Below are 15,320 nucleotides of genomic sequence, written 5' to 3'. Positions count from 1 at the left end.
GTGATCAACAGAGATTCACATGTTCTGATTGTACTCCTGGTGTCAGAGGTTATGAAGCCAGTAAGCGGTGTCAGAATTATGGTATGTCTCATAAAGGATAGTGTCTAGCTCCTTATAAGTGCTTTCAGTGTGGTCAGACTGGACACTTGAGTCAGCATGCCTAGAGTTGGGATGGTGAGGATTTGCAACCATGGCTAAACAATGAAGAACACTTTCAGAGTATGAGAGGACATAGTTTATAGGGGAAAAATTCAATGTGCAAGCCCCAGCAATAGTAGCTAACGACTTCAAAATCAAAGCTAGCACTATTGGGATAATTCAATATTCAAGATGTGCACAGTGACAAATGATGTGATTAGATTGCAACTCTTTCCTTTTAGTTTGAGAGGCTCGACATACTAGTGACTTACTTCCCTAGCGCCAAGCTCGATCAAGACATGAAATGATGACAAATGCCCTTTTGCATGTGTACTGCAAGTGCACGTGTTTGTCAAAGTAATAATTCCCTGGTGAGTGGGTAGTCGTATCCATAGGAAATAGTTATCAGAAACACCAAGATTGCTATTTAACTAGAATGAAGATGAATTGATAGTTGTGTGAACGAAGTCAATGAAAATGGAAATAAAGAAAATAAAAGACGGAAGAGAGACGCTATAAAAATGAAAGAAAAGGCAATCGATAGAAAGTGGGGTACCCAGACATTGCTCCCCGTAGGACAATTCCTTCAAGTGAAAAACCAACTATTATGTCTCCTAACTGATGCTTAATGAGTCATGGAAATCATAGAATACACGGTCCCAAACCTAAGGTCAACCGTGACTAACCCTACAGTATGCCCCGACGGAGAAATTACTCAGTATCAACACCTCACAATGTGTAAAGTTGCTTAAAGCTCTGGGGACTCCATGTGACAAACCCTATTCCCTAACATAGATCTAACCCTTTGGTCCAGGCAAAAGGCCCCTAGTCATAATTAAGCCACAGCAATAAGGATTACTTCAATGCTTCACTATGTTGCTTGCACAACTAAACCCCAGCTGAGTTCCTCTCTTAACACTTCACTCTATTATGACGACAAAGAACTCTTGGAACATGGAGGTAGGATAAATCACATAGAAGGGGAAAGGGGACATTCCACTACCTCTCGACTCATCCTCTCGACCCTCTCCAATCTTGCTTTGTCTAACCCTCATGGTGTGTCACTTACTCACAAGGATTACCAATGTAGGCTCTCAACCCTAGTGTCACTCTAAGGGAAAAACCATTCAACAAGCATTCAAGATTGGAACTCAATTAAATGCATCAATTAAAGAAACATAATATAAAGGTCAAAGAATCAATATCATCATAGGGATTATAAGTCCAAGTACCCACTAGGGGTTTAGCTCTCCATGGAGCAAGATACAATCAACAATGAAATCGAAAGTAAAAGCATGCAATCTATAAGTAAAACCCCCTTGGTGTCTGTGTTAATGGTCTTATGGAGTAGGCGCGTCTTCCCCAAAGGTTCCCTCGTCCGTGTGGAAATGATTTGGGCATCCATAGGGGCGTGTGGAAATTCCACACGCCCGTGTGGATTTGCAGGAAATGATTTTCTGCGGCATGTGAATAGTGACTGCTACAGTAACTTTGCTATATTGATTTTCTATAGTTCTGCTATAGTACTCCAGAAAAATACTCCTGAATCCACACTTTTCAACGAGGCCACATGAATGGGCACACATTCATGCTGTAGATCGCGTTGCTTGTTCAACAAAATCACATTTGATGACAATCTTGCTAGCTTTGCACAAGTCCAAACACATGAGTGTGACTGCCTTTGTGCCCATCCACTTTACATGTTCACTCGAGTACAACTGAGGTTGGCACACACTCACGTGTCTTTGAGCACAACTTGTGTCTTCGCGTTTGTTCACTCTAAGATTTCATCAACAACATGCATTCACGATCTACTTTGGCTTCTTTCTTCCATACTTATCTCCACAACCCTATATATACAAAAGTAACACAAATACACATGTATGAGCGTTAAAATTTAAGAAAAGTAATGCTCATTATTAGAAAAGAATACTTCATATTACTAATACACAACCACTTATCAAATGACTTAGTGGAGAAATTCTTTGGATGATACTTCCCACCAAGCAAAGCAACGAAGATGAAGCAGGAGATCTCAACATTTAAGCAAGGAGAATCAGAAACACTGTTCAAGGCACATGAATGATTCAAGGACCTTCTTAAGCGGTGCCCGCATCATGGATTTAGTTTAAGGATGAGATTGCAAATTTTGTACAATTGGTTGAACTACCAAATTAGGCAGATCATTTACATTGCATGATAAGTGCTAAACTTATCATATTTTTTATATCATTTACGCTATATCTAGCATGAAATTGTACATGTTTAGCATCTCATTAGAATGAAATTTCATTCTTTTATTCACAATGACCTTTATTGCTATTTTAGGAAGGGAAAAATCTAATTCGAGGATGTTTTGAAGTAAAATAAAGCAAGTTGTTAAATCAAAGCTACACCATGGTTCACAATGGGCGTTATGGAAACACACAATGCCCATTGTCTACACTCACCATTATTGTTATAAAGCCGTGGCAGCATGAGTTCATTGGTAGCAATATGGAAGCCATAAAGGCCTCACAACAACTGTTTTGAAGTCAATAACGGCCATTATCATGACGCATAATGCCCAAAGATTATTCAAGGATGGGACTTGGAATCCAAGCAATAACTTACTTATAATGGCCATCATAACGCCCATGATGAGGCTATGGTGGAGTTGATTACTATAAATAATCCAGTGTTCTCTAAATTTAAGGAGACTCTTTTGTTGAAGAACATAGGACGGCCGGATTTCTGGAGATTTGAGCTACGAAAGATGATGTTTCTTCCATATTGCAATAAATTCTAGTGGATTTCTCAAGAATACATCGACGAGCATCATCGGAGAAGATCACACATGACAGGCATTTTCAAAGATCATCAACAGCGGGGTGTGAGTGACACACGTCATCGGACAATCTTGGGATCCTCTAATCCCCATCTTCAGAGAACTATTGGAGAGAGTTAGTCTAGGAATATATTAAATGCCTATTTATTCTTTATTTGGACTTGTAGTCCTCTTGTGCTTTGGTGCTTTGTTTTGTATGATCCATAAGAACGTAATTCGAAGGGAATTGTATGTCTAGGTCACTCGGTTATTATTTATGAATCTTGTTTGATTAATATAAATTGTTCTAGTTTTCATAATCATTGCATGTTCTTAATTGATTATTACATGTTGATGTGGATAAGGAGGATATGGCCCCATATTGATGGCACCCATGCCGTGATAGATTTATGTATGTTCTAAAAGGTTAGGCATAGCTAGGTTTTTGGATTGTCCCGTAGGTTTAGGGTCTAATTGGTCTTTTCTTGTGGGATTCCCGCTCTTAAGGCAAACCTAGGAGGCTGGGATTGAAGAGATTGCATCTTAAGTTCATAGTGGTTTAGACCTAGTCGCCATGGCTTATTGGGGCTAGTAGGCCTTCGAATTCCTCAATTCAAACCTGGAATAGGATTGACACTTAACGCCTATCATAATTAATAATCAAGATGATTATAGTTCATATTTCCAACTCCTTCTAAGTGTGCTTAATGTTTTTTCCAATTGTATTGTTTAATAGTGTTGTATAATAAGAACTAAAGAAAGAGCGTAAATGATTAGACTATTGATTAAGTGAAAAAGAAGTAATGTAAGCCTTTTGGCGTTCCTGGGGAAGTGTGACCCGCATGCTCACCCATGAGGTATTACTTGATGACCCATACACTTATGGTATAACGGACCAATTTTAGTATTAAGTGCATACTTCCATGCTTATATTTTTGCATAATTTAGACACCCATAAATTGTTTGTAACTGATAAGTGTTTGTGTATTAGTAATGCAAAGTATTCTTTTCTTACGTTGAGCATTACTTTTATCAGGTTTTAGCGCTAATACATGTGTATTTGTGTTACTTTGATGCATGTAGGGTTGTGGAGCCAAATATGTAAGAAAGAAGCCAATGTAGATCGTGAATGCACTATTTCATGAAATCATGGAAGGAACAAATGCGAAGACACAAGTTGGGCTCAAAGATTCAAGAATGTGTGCCAACCTCCATGTATTCAAGCAATTACAATGAGTTGGATGGGCATGAAGACAGTCACATTTGCGTATCCCGACTTGTGCAATGACATCAAGATCTTCACCAATGAGGCCTTTTATTCAAGAAGCGATGCGATCTAGCGCATAAATATGTGCTAGTTTATATTGCCTCAATGAAAAGTGTGAATCGGGAGTGTTTTTTGTCGGTACTGTAACAGGTCAACGTAGGAAATCACTGCAGCAGTTACTGTTTACAGCCCGTAGAAAACCAGAATTCCCGAGAATCTATACGCCCGTGTGGAATTTCCACAGGGGCGTGTGGAAAATCCATAGGGCAGTGTGGATGCCTAATTCTAGCCTATTTAAAGCTGCGATTCAGCCCGATTTCAGGATTCTTCTTTCCATCTTTTCTCCAACTCTTGAGAGGCTTGCAACTAGGGTTTAGAGAGGTATTGGTAAGACTTTTGGAGTGGTTCTATGGCTTTGACACCGTGTTTCTCTTGGAAGATAGCTATTAGGAGAGCTTTCGTCAGCACCAATCCGGTGAGGTGTGCCCTAGGCTTGACGAGGGAACCTTTGGAGAGGACGCGGCTACTCCACAAGACCATCGACATGACTACCGAGGGCGTTTTCCTATAGATTACTTGTTTTTACTTTTGATTTTACTATTGATTGTATCTTGCTCCATGGAGAGCTAAATCCCGAGTGGGTACTTGGATTTGTAAACTCTAGGATGTATTTGTTTGATTAACCTTTTATTATGCTTTCTTTAATTGATGTTTTAATTAAGTTCCAATCTTTAATGCTTGTTGAATGATTTCTCCCTTAGAATGACACTACGGTTGAGAGTTCACATTGGTAATCCTTGTGAGTGAGTGACACAACATGAGGGATAAACAAAACAAGATTGGAGATGATCGATTGGGTAAGTCAAGAGATAGCGGAGTATCCCTTTCCCCTCCAGTGTGATTTATCCTACCTCAATTTCCTAGAGATTTTTGTGGTCAAAATAGAGTGAAGTACTAAGAGAGAAACTCCGCTGGGGATTAGTTGCGTGAGAGACAAACTGAAGCGTTGAAGTAATCCTTAGTATTTCGGGCTTAATTGTAACTAGAGGCCTTTCGCCTGGACGAAAGGGTTAGGTCTACATATAGGAATAGGGTTTATCACATGGAATCCCTAGAGCATCTTGAAACTTTACATAGTGTGAAGTGTTGAGGCTGATCGATTTCTCCCCAAGGGTATAGTGTAAAGTTAGTCACGGTTGACCCTAATTTTGGGACCGTGTATCTTAGGATGTCCGTGACTCATTGAGCATTAGTTAGGAAGCATAATAGTTGGTTTTGCACTTGAAGCGATAATCCTAGGCATAACAATATCCAAGTACCCCACTTTATATTGATTGCCTTTCCTCTCACTTATTTGTGCCTCTCTTTCTTATTTCTTTTATTTTTGTCTACATTACATCTTATCAACACAATCATTGTTTAATCTTCGCTTGGTAAAGTTGCAATCTTGCTGTTTTTAATCCCTACTCCCTGTAGATACGATACCCACTCACCTGGGATTTATTACTTTGACAAACCCGTGCACTTGCAAGTCACACGCAAGGGGTTTGTCAAGTTTTTGGCGCCGCTGCCGGGGAATAGGGATTTAGAGAAATTTTGCACCTTGTTATCTTAGTAATTTATTCATTTTATTTCACATCTCCTTATTCTATCATCGTTATGATTTGTTTTCTTTGTTTTGGTGTAACTCCAAGTTATTACCCGAGGGAACACTTTGATATTCATTAAAGATGATCCTGAACTTAAATGTACACTCAGAAGAAGCGGTAAAGAACTTATGCAAGAACCGTCCAATCAAGATGAAATAGAAGTTGAATGATCAGACAATATGGCAGAGCAGAATGAACAACAGAGAATACTTTCTGACTATGCCATATCCTCAATTTTGGGCACACAATCTAGTATTGTGCGACCCCTAATTACAACTCCAAATTTTGAGCTAAACCCGGCATTTATCCAGATGATTCAGTAGTCAGCTTAGTTCAATATTTTGGCTGATGAGGATCCAAACAATCACATCGAAAACTTCTTGGAAGTTTATGACATGCTGAAGATCAATGGAGTTTTAGATGATGCTATCAGATTGAGGGCTTTCCCAATCTCTCTCAAAGGAAGAGCCAAGCAGTGGCTTGATTACTTACCAAAAGCATCCATCACGACTTGGAATGAGATGGTCGAAGCTTTTCTTGCAAGATACTTCTCTCCAGGAAAGTCGGTAAAGCTTTGTAATGAGATATCATCGTTTGTTCAGATGGAGCTTGAATCCTTGTTTGAGACGTGGGATTTATTCAAGGATCTCTTGAGGAAGTATCCACAACACGGATTTCTCGAATGGATGATCATTCAAACTTTTTACAATGGGTTGAATCTAAGAACAAGAAAACTTCTAGATACCACCGTAGGAGGTAAAATGGGGAGCAAGATCCTTGATGAAGCCCGACAGTTGGTAGAAGAAATGGCCATGAATAACTACCAATGGAATGCAAGGGAAAGGAAGAAAGTGGCCGGACTCCATGAGATAGATGTGGTTACATCTTTGGCAGCCCAAGTAGAAGCATTGAGCAAGAAATTGGATACATTGACTTTACTGAGGGTGGCCGCTATCACGAGTTGTGATGGTTGTGGGGGTTCACATATGCAGTCTGATTGTCCTATTTCGATTGCTACTTTAGCCCCGACTGAACAAGTAGACTTTGTAGCAATACCTACAACCAAGGGTGGAGGAACCACCCCAATTTCTCATGGAGTAACCAAGGACAGCAAAAGGCTATAGCACCACCAGGTTTTAAACAACAACAAGCCCCAAACCTGGAGAATAGAGTTTCAGGCTTGGAGACCCAGATGACCGACTTAGAGAAAGCCTTGACCAAATTTGTGCAATCATCGGATATACGGTTTCAATCAGTTGAGGCTATACTTTGCAACCACACCGCTTCATTGCACAATTTAGAGAATCAAGTGGGGCAAATTGTGAAGTCTCAATCGGAGAGACAACAAGGAAGCTTGCCAAGTAACACCGAGACCAATCTACGAGAACATGTGAAGGCGATCACTTTGAGAAATGGTCGGGAGGTTGAGGGTAGGCTTCCAAGTGAAAAGACTAATGCTGAAGCACCCGAGCTCATGGAGGTTGAGGAAAGAGCAAACAAGGAGAAGGAGGTGTTACCCCAACCTTTCAAGCCAAGAATCCCTTATCCTTTGAGATTGAAGGATGACCAAAATGATGAGCAATACAAGAAGTTTGTAGGTCTATTCAAGCAATTGCATATCAACATTTCTTTTATCTAGACATTGTCTCAAATGCCTCGGTATGCTAATTTCTTGAAAGATCTTTTGACCAACAAGAGGAAGTTGGAAGAGAGTGCATCGGTGATCCTAGATGCCTCCTATTCGGTGGTATTGGCAATTTGGGTGAAGAAATTGCATTGGCAGATTCAGGGGCTAGTATGAACGTCATGCCATATTCTTTCTTTCAGAAGCTAGGCTTGGGATAGCCTAGGCCCACTCAGATGACATTACAATTGGCAGACCGAACGGTGAGACATCCGAGGGGCATCATTGAAGACATGCTTATTGAAGTTGACAAGTATATATTTGCTGTAGATTTCGTAGTGTTGGACATCGATAACGATGCGGATGTTCCTTTGATACTTGGGAGGCTATTCTTGCGTGCTTCCAAGGCACTGATCAACATGGACGGTGGGGAGTTAACATTAAGGGTGGGCGACGACAAGTTGACCTACTGCCTCACAGAAGCCATGTGACATTCTCTTGACTTTGATGATACTCTCTATTTTCTTGACACTATTGATGAACTAATCGATGAATATGTGTAGGAAATGTTGAATCCGGACTCGTATGAGTGGTTGCTAGACCAAGAAGTGGAGGAGGAAGAAGTAATGATACTTGGTCTAGAGTAGAAAGTACCATCTACCCCGGGGATTGTGAAGAAGGTGCTCCAGAGGATGAAGCGAGCAAGGAGACACCACAAGAAATGCCCCAAGTCTGTTGGGGATGCACAAGAACGGAACAAGAGTGACGAACCCTCATATGGTAATAAACTCGATAACTCTCCCTCTACCTTCAAAAGACTATGTTCATCGTGCTTCCAAATCATGGGTAAGAGGAAAACCTTCATCTATGAGCCCCCGTGAGGTAAGACAAGGTACGTCAAGCTAAGTGACGTTAAATAAGTGCTTCTTGGGAGGCAACCCAAGTTTTTATTGTTTTTCTAATTTTTAGTTAGTTTTTGCATTAAATAAGGCTTTGAGTGTTGGTGTCTAGATCTTTTTGATGCTTTTGCTATGATTTTATTATGGATTATTTGGTGTTTTCATGTGCTTAAAATGTGTATGGCGAAGTTATTGGTCATTTGAGTGAGTTTTCCATGTTTTTCCCTGGTATATTTCGCATAATAGGACAGGCTCTGGTGAAGTCATCCAGAGAAAATGCACGGCAATGCAGAATTTCCACACGGCCATGGGTCTCTACTGAGAGCTCATCCCGAGAGGACATAAGGGCGTGGGCTCGCCCCTGTGAATGACCTTGTGATGGTCACACACCGGTGGGTAATTTCAACACGGGTGTGTGTATTCCTACAGAGACTTAGAGGTTTTTTTCCCGAGAAGACATAGGGGTGTGGGCTCGCCCCTGTGGATGATCCTGTGACAAACACACGGGCATGGGTAATTTCCACACGCACGTGTGGATCTCTGCAGTAGAGCTTTCCTCCATCCCAAGAATACAGAGGGGCGTGTGTGTGTCCCTGTGGCTGGGCCTGTGAAGGTCCACGCCTGTGTGAAAATTTTCTCGGGTTGGATAAAGAAGCCACAGGGGCGCACTTCTGTTCCTGTGGGTCGGTCACACAGGCTTGGGAAATTTCCACATGCTAGTGTGGGTGTGTTTAGAAGAATTTAGTTATTTTCTTGAGAGCACACAGGGGCATGTGTCGGCCCCTGTGGGTCTCTCCTGTAGAGTCACACGGGCGTGGGTAGTTTCCACACGCCCGTCTGAATGTGCGAAAATGCAAGAGCCACAGGTTTTCTTTAAAATATTTTCAGTTTTCTTCATTCTTGCACTCCCAGTCACTCAGAAAACACTCTCCATTACACTTCCGACCTCGCACTGTTGATTTAGAGGAGTTTTACTCGACTTTCCAGACGATTTTGAAAGTTTGCATGTTCAGCTTGTCAGTAAACTCTCATTTCTTCTTTTTGTCACCACACTTGATTTTAATCGATTAAAATGATAAATGTTGCTTTGTTTCTATGTTTATATGGTTTGTGCATGCTTAGAATGAAGTTAGAAACAATATTAAGGTGTATTTTTGGTTTTGTGATGCGCGGCCTTGCAGTTTTCACGACTCATGGATCCACACGGGTGTGCGGAATTTCCACACGACCGTGTGGATTTCTACAGTATTATTTTGTGAGTTTCTTTGATCAATTCTTTTTTAATTTGTGCAGATATGGCACCCCGATTGAAGAAGCAAGCTGACAAGCGCCTGTGTGAGCCACCCATGAGGCAGAGAATATGGGATTCACTGTCCCCGAGCACCAGGTCCGATTTGAGAGGTTGTCAAAGCTTAGGTTCAAACAGTCTCACTTCCTAGACATGAGCATATGGCGGGAGATACAGGTGGGAGACGAGTTTGCTGATGAGGTTAAGGATCTCATCTCAGTAAGAGGTTGGAGGCAATTATTGTTGTTTGGAGAGCCTGCCATTTGTACTCTTACACTTGAGGTGCTATCATCATTCGAGTTCGACCGATCTTATGCTAGATTTGACAGTATCGATGCTATACAATTTAGAGCACTCAGACATCACTACAGCATGAGCGTGACACAGTTTTTGACCCGGTCGGGACTGTATGAGGAGACATTCACCAACAGTGAGGAGTATGATCGACTATCAACAGATTATCCAGGTTTGACTCCTCAGAGAGCATACAACACTCTGTGTGGCCAGGGGCAGTATGAGCCTAGAGTGTTCAAGGCCACGTGCCTTTCCCGACCGGCCTACCATTATCTGCATGCCATCTTGAGCCTGTCGGTGAACGGCCGTGGTGATAGCACGGGAGTCCTGAGTCGGCATGAGTTATTATATTTGTATTCGATGGTGCATCGACAGCTGCTTCATTTGGGACATATTTTAGCTGAGTACTTACATCAGCAAGGGGCAGTATGCCAGAGTGGGTGTCATTTTCTCAGGCTCGTACATTACCAAACTTATCCTGGGCATGGGTCTGCTTGACGCCATTCGTGGTACTGAAAAGACGACAATCTCTTCACCATTAGGCCCGGATACACTGAGATTGATGGGATTGGTGCACATATATAGTATTAGTGTGTATATATTGGCTACACCTGCTCCAGAGTTAGCAGAGGGAGGAGATGAGAATACAGAGGATTCTCAGCAAGTCCGCGAGCATCAGCCCGCGCAGATGGATACAGATGCGCCTCTCCCAGCACAGGAGCCACCTCTGGTGTGTATCTTCTCTCTACCTCGAGCCCATGATCATTTTATGAGGCTTGAGAGTGCTGCATAATGATATAGTCAAGGTTTGTGCACTACAGGCCATGAACCACGTGGAGGTGATGTCCCGTCTCGACATTCTATAGTAGTTATTAGAGCGAGATGAGACATCACCATTCGTTACGAGACCTCGGACCCCTCAGGCATCTCTAGCATGACCATCATTCGTCCTAGCACTAGTCAATCCATTAGCATCATCTTCTTCACCGACAGCAATATAATGAACTAGAGTAATCATAGGTCTAATGAGTGAGAAATGTGCACAAAAAGCAAACGGGTCATGAAAAACTAGAGCATGATAAAATCCAATGTTTACAACCTCCAAAAACTAAGAATTAAACTCTCAACCCTAAGGTGAACCTTTATTGGCAACAAGAGCATGCTCATGAAAACTGACAAGGTCCCCTTGCGTATATCCCGCAAGTGCACGGGTTTGTCGAAGTAATAATCCCGGATGAGCGGGTATCGAATCCACAGGGAGTAGGGAATAAAAACACTTAATCCGCTTCTTAGCTATGTGAAAAAATCAGTAGTGATAAGTGTGATAATGATTCAATTCTCAAAAGTAAAAACAACAAGTAAGAGAGCACGAGTAAAGGAGGAGGTAAGGCAATCGATAAAGATGGGGTACTCGGATAATGCTCCGCCTAGGAAAATTGTTTCAAGTGCAAGAACCCTCTATTATGCTTCCTAATCAATGCAATGGTGAGTCATGAAAATCCTTAAATACATAGTCCCAAATCTAAGGTCAACTATGCCTAACTCTAGACATGTCCCGGAGGAGAGATTAGATAACCTCTCAACCTCGCACTCGAATAGAGTTGCAATGAGCTCTAGAGATTCCAAGTGATAAATCTCTTCCTAATTATAGACCTAACACTTTGGTCCAGGTGGAAGGTCCCTAACCACAATTACGCCCTAGATACTAAGATCACCTCAACGCTTCACTCCATTGCACGCGCAACTAAGCCCCAGTGGAGGGTCATCCCTTAGACCATTCACTCTATTATGGCCTCAAAGAACTCGAGGAACGGAGGTAGAATCTATCACGTTGGAGGGGAAAGGGGACGCTCCTGTACCTCTCGACTCACTCTCTCAATCCTCTCCAACCTAACTTTGTCTAACGGTCGTGGTGTGTCACTCACTCACAAGGTTACCAACAAGAACTCTCAACCCTAGTGTCACTCTAGGGGAAATGTTCATACAATCAAGCATTGAAGGTTGGAACTCACAACAAACATCAATTAATTGAAAGCATAATAAAGAGATTCAATGAAACAAATACATCATAGGGTTCACAAATACCCAAGTACCCACTAGGGGTTTAGCTCTCAATGGAGCTAAGTACAATCAAAGAAATAGAATGTAAAAGCAATGAATTCATAGAGAAACCCCTCGATAGTCATGTCCATGGTCTTGTGGAAAGTCCTCTACTCGTCGTCCAAGGATTCCCTTGTCCGGTATAGGATACGCCTCGACGGAAGCTCCCCTACCAACCTTCTTCCTTAGGAATGACGATGTCAGAGCCGTAGAACCTCTCCAAAACCTTAGCCAATACCTCTCAAAACCCTAGCCGAAACCCTCTCTTAAGTTGGGGGAAAGATGGAGAAAAGAATGCTGAAATCGGGGCTAAATCGGCTTTAAATAGGGTTGGAATCGGGCGGCTACACGGGCATGTGGACTTTACACACGGCCATGTATAATTTCCACATGCCTGTGTGGATTCTCTGAATTCCTGTTTTTCTCGGCCGATAATGAATAGTGCTACTACAGTGTTCCGCTACAGTATTTGGCATAAAATACTTCCCGAGTCCATACTTTTATCGAGGTGACGCAAACGGGCACACGTTCACGTCGTGGATCGCTTTGCCTCTTTAATGAAGGACAAGTTGGTGGAGATCTTGTTCTATGTGCATAAGTCAGAATGCTTGAGTGTGACTGCCCTTGTGCCCCTACAAATGGTTGTGCTAACTCAAATACGAGGAGGTTGGCACACACTTTAGCATCTCACACCCGACCTATATCTTCGCGTTTGAACTTTAGCAAGATTTCCTCCAAAATCGGTGCATTGTGATCCACATTGGCTTCTTTCTTTCATAATTGGTTTCACAACCCTACCTGCATAAAAGTAACATAAAAACACACATATTAGTATAAAAACCCGAGAAAAGTAATGCTCAACATAAGGAAAGAACGCTTCGCATTCATATCGCACAAGCACTTATCAAAAACACAAGTAAAAGTCATGTATAAGGTGAACCCTCCCTCACACTTAAGATGTACATTGTCTTCAATGTACGCATGCAAGCACAATAACAATAGTATCAGTGGAAGCAAATGTGTGTGGGAATGCAATTAAAACAATACTCCCTAGACACGTCCATATATGCATGTAAACCGCAAGTGTACGGGTGTCGAAGTAATAATCCCAGATGAGTGGGTATCGTATCCACAGAGAGTAGGGAATAAAGACACTTAAGTTGTTTCTTAACTAATGTGGAAGATGAATAGTGATAAGTGTGACAAAAAATGAAATAACAAAAATAAAAACAAAAGGATAGAGGGCACAAGTAAACGAGAAGATAAGGCAATCGATAAAGATGGGGTACCCGGATATTGATCTGTCTAGGACAATCGTTTCAAGTGCAAGAACCATATATTATACTTCCTAATTGATACAACAATGAGTCGTTGAAATCCTTAATTACATGATCCCAAATCTAAGGTCAACAATGCCTAACTCTATACATGTCCCGGAGGAGAGATTGAATAACCTCTCAACCTCGCACTCGCATAGAATTGCAATGAACTCTAGGGATTCCAAGTGATAAACCCTATTCCTATGTATAGACCTAACCCTTTGGTCCAGGTTGTTTATACAAAAATTTTTGCATGTCCTAATTTAAATCAAATTAAAATTTTAAAACCACATGTGACCCAATCATAATCAAATTAGGACAACATGTGCATAAGATAAATAAATTTCATAATATTTGGATATATTCAAGATCACCCAAGAATACATATCTTGAGGTAATCTAAATATTAAAATCCCAACATACTCAAATATCAAAATCTGCCGAGAGCACAGATCTCAATGCGATTTAAAAAATATTCAAATATCCTAGTCAGCCAAGAGCACCGATCTCGAGGCAATCCAAAATACTCAAATATAAATATCTGCCGAGAGCACAGATCTCAAGGTGATCTAAAAAATATTCAAATATCCGAGTCAGCCAAGACCACCGATCTCGAGGCGACCCAAAAAAATATTCAAGTCCCTAGATCAATCAAGCGCACATATCTCAAGATAATCTAAAAATATTCAAATATCCGAATCAGCCGAGAGCACCGATCTCGAGGCAATCCAAAATATTCAAATCCCAAGATTAGCCAAGAGCACAGATCTCAAGGCAATCTAAAAGACCAAAATCTTAAGATCAGTTGGGAGCACAGATCTCGAGCCCATATTAACCCCAAGATTAGCCATCTATACGAATCACAAGGCAAATATATATATATATATATATATATATATATATATATAATAAAAATAAAATTTAAATTAACAAAAAAAAATTAAATAAGATAAAATACAAAATAAAATAAAATAAAATAAATGAAATCGTATAAAATATATATAGATATATATGTATATAATAAGATAAATTAAAATAAAAATAGATCAATCTCAGACAAATATATACATATATAATTAAAAATAAATAAAATCCGATAATATATATATATATATATATATATATATATATATATATATATATATATATATATATATATATATATATATATATCAAAATCAAATCTCGATAAGATAAAATAATAATAATAATAAATCAATCAAAAATCAATCAAATCAATTAAATCAGGTCAAAGAATAATTATAATAATAATAATAATAATAATAATAATAATAATAATATAAATTATAAAAATATATATATAATAAAAAATAATAATAACAAAATGAAATAAAAAAATTAGATAAGGATAATAATAATACAACAAATAAATAAATAGATAATAGCCATATTAAAGTCAAATCAAAATCAGATAAATATAATAATAATAAAAAAAATTATTAATTATAGATATATATATAATATAAAAAATATATAATTATACTAATAAAAGAAAATAATATAATATAATATAATAATATGAATAATAATAAAACATAAGAATAAAAATAAAATAATAATAATAATAATTAATAAATAATCAAATAATAAAGTTAAATAATGAAACAATAAAATCAAATAAATTTAAATAATATATATATATATATAAAAGAAAGGAAGTGGTCACCCTACGATCGGGATAACTTCTCCACGTTGCCCCATGATCAACACAAGCGCCCGTGAACGTCTTTAAAAAGGAAAGATTAGCGAGAAGACACCAGGGTCAAGAACCAGTAGAAGAGCGAAGATCGAAGTAAAAGAGAGAATAGGAGCAGAGAAAGAAAGATTAGAAGAAACAAAGTAAAAAGAAGATGATGATGAGAAAAGAAGAAGAAAGAGGACGGAACCAGAGAGAAAGAAGAGAAGACGAAGGACG

At 39.7% G+C, this 15,320-nt stretch overlaps 1 non-coding gene across 1 annotated transcript; it reads right to left on the bottom strand.

Moving 5' to 3' along the window:
- Nucleotides 1-6,429: 6,429 nt before the first annotated feature.
- On the bottom strand, nucleotides 6,430-6,536 carry LOC120267857. Its single transcript, XR_005538607.1, has one exon. It is a non-coding gene; the product is annotated as a small nucleolar RNA R71 (small nucleolar RNA).
- Between the last annotated feature and the right edge of the window lie 8,784 nt (nucleotides 6,537-15,320).

Source organism: Dioscorea cayenensis, chromosome 1 (assembly GCF_009730915.1).
Source record: "Dioscorea cayenensis subsp. rotundata cultivar TDr96_F1 chromosome 1, TDr96_F1_v2_PseudoChromosome.rev07_lg8_w22 25.fasta, whole genome shotgun sequence".
Classification (NCBI taxonomy): Eukaryota; Viridiplantae; Streptophyta; class Magnoliopsida; order Dioscoreales; family Dioscoreaceae; genus Dioscorea; species Dioscorea cayenensis.
The sequence above is the reverse complement of the archived record's forward strand: the minus strand, read 5'-3'. Positions and strand labels throughout refer to the sequence as shown.